We start from the raw sequence: 2500 nt of genomic DNA, 5'->3' as shown, positions 1-2500 counted from the left end.
ACATTAACGAAAAATTTCAATGTGAGGTAATTCTCGCGTACTTGAGATATGGGGAGTTGTTAATGAAAGAACAGCAGCTTGAGATAAAACATTAACGAAAAATTTCAATGGGTGTTTTAAAGAAAATCATGACCCCACCTCCTTTTATAAGAGGTATTGCTCTCCACTGTGAAGAATTCATATTAAGGAGGAAGAACTTTCTGGAAGGTATTGGTCTCTTGAGATGTTGGTCCTAATAATCTTATTTTGATAGAGGATAGTTGAATATTTTTTTAAGATAAGAGAAAATCCTTTCGCCACATGTCGGAGTGCGAATGAGGGCCATAAAGAATATAGGAAGATAATTAAAGCCTAGGGATTTAAAATAGTTGTGGAAATGGGGATTATATCATAAGAAAAATAAAATGAAGGTAAGTTAGAAATTGCTGAATATGAATTAGGTTTACAATGAACTTGGGTAAAATTAAAGATGGGAAGTTAGAAATTGCTGAATATGAATGTTTCGTGCAATGAACTTGGGTAAAATCAAAGATGGGAAGTTAGAAATTGCTGAATATGAATGTTTCGTGCAATGAACTTGGGTAAAATCAAAGATGGGAAGTTAGAAATTACTGAATTTGAATGTTTAGTGCAATGAACTTGGGTAAAATCAAAGAATGAAGTTAGAAATTGCTGAATGTTAATGTTTAGTACAATGAACTTGGGTAAAATCAAAGATGGGCAAATTGAGAGACAGGTTAATCTATTGTTAAACTTTTAAAAGTCATAGGCCAAGAAGACATATAGAGCTGAGAAACAGGTGATTCTCCCAAAAATATGTTTTTCCCTTTAATCTAATCTGTGGGAATTTATATTTTTATTTCGAATTATGAAATTAAATTATGATGGATAGGATAATGAAGTATTTTGACAATCTTAAACAATTGAAAAAAAAATCGAAAGACAAGTCATTGGCCACTTTCAAAAAATGTATCCTTTATTTCAAAAGTTCTAGAATACGTACCTCTTGAATGGCTAATTGATCACTTTTAAAAAAATCGAAACAGTCAGCATACAGGAAATTATTCTACATAGCTTTTTTGTCTTTTTGTGTATTATATGCTGAAAATAATGATTCATAGCCCATGGTATTGAATACGTACTCGATAGATACCTACACCTGCATGTCTGTGTATGTGCTTGTATGATATACTGTATGTAGCGAACTGAATTTATTTATGACCTGTTTTCAGGTTTATCCGCTGTTCTCGTAAACTCCGACTTAATTTCCTGACCTTTTTGGCACCTATCGCATCGATATGCACAATGCCGCCAGTTAACTTGTTCCTTTCCAACGGCGTTAACCCTTGCATTTTAGCCCTCTTCTTCCCCACCCCTTCTCTTCTTCCCTCCCCCCTCCTCCCCCCTTCTCTTCCTCCCCCCCCCTCCTCCCCCGCCTCTTCCTCCTCCCACTCAATCTTGAAAGGCTTGTTTGACCTTTAATGAGTCCAGTTTTAAGTCGTCATACGTAACCTGCTTATTAGCAACAGTTACTGAGTGGCTGACATGGCCGGAGGATTTTCGTTATTTCAACTCTGCCAGGGTTGACATTCATTTCGTTATTAAATTTGCCACGCTAGCCGAGTTCTCTTTCATCATTTTTGGCTTTTATTTTCGTCGTGGCGTATGTAATCTGGTCTCGTTGTGGGATATTTGCTGCGTTCCCATTTTGAGAGTGCGTAGAAAATGACGCTTTAGGAATGAGGGCATCGGCCAGTTACTCAGACGTCCAAGGAATTTTTGTTGGTGTTCCCGTTTTCGAATTGATTTCCTCCATATGCACAGCTTCCTCTCATCCTTATATACTCATCTTCAATCCGAGGAATCTAATCAAGCCAAGATGCTACTTTTACATGCAACATGACGTCTTCTTCTATAGTCAATTCTTTTTAGTGAGGCAGATTTGCACCGACTCGCAGGGATGTCCTTTTAGCTCCGAAAAGTTTCCTGATCGCTGATTGGTTGGATAAGATAATTCTAACCAATCAGATAGCAGGACACGTTTCCGAGCTAAAAGGGCACCGCTGCGAGTCAAGTGCAAATGCTCCTCATTAAAAAAATTGAGTATAGTCCAGGCAGCTTGCTAGATAAAGAGTACTAAAAAAAGGAAATGTTTGGAAGATGAGTTTGGGCTTAACCACGTTGAAAGGAAGCATGAGTTATAATTTGCTCTTCCTTTTTTCAGTTATTCAATATACACACCGATAATGGTTCTTCTTTTGCAAATAATTCTTTCTGACCCCTTCTTCTTTCTTATTTCTCCCAGAAATTCCCTGCACCCTACCTCCGCCGTCATTCTGACCCAGCTGTAACTTCGAAGCTTTCAGCTGGACTGAGATTTTCAACTTTCACCCAAAGAGGGCGTGGGAGGATTTCATCATCCAAAAGGCTTAGGGGGAAAATAATTCGGCCGAAATTTAGGAATTTCCGCTCTATGACTTGTTCCTAAATGTTTATTTTA

The sequence above is a fragment of the Palaemon carinicauda genome, chromosome 33 (assembly GCF_036898095.1).
Source record: "Palaemon carinicauda isolate YSFRI2023 chromosome 33, ASM3689809v2, whole genome shotgun sequence".
In the NCBI taxonomy this organism is placed as follows: domain Eukaryota; kingdom Metazoa; phylum Arthropoda; class Malacostraca; order Decapoda; family Palaemonidae; genus Palaemon; species Palaemon carinicauda.
This window is presented reverse-complemented; position numbering follows the sequence as displayed.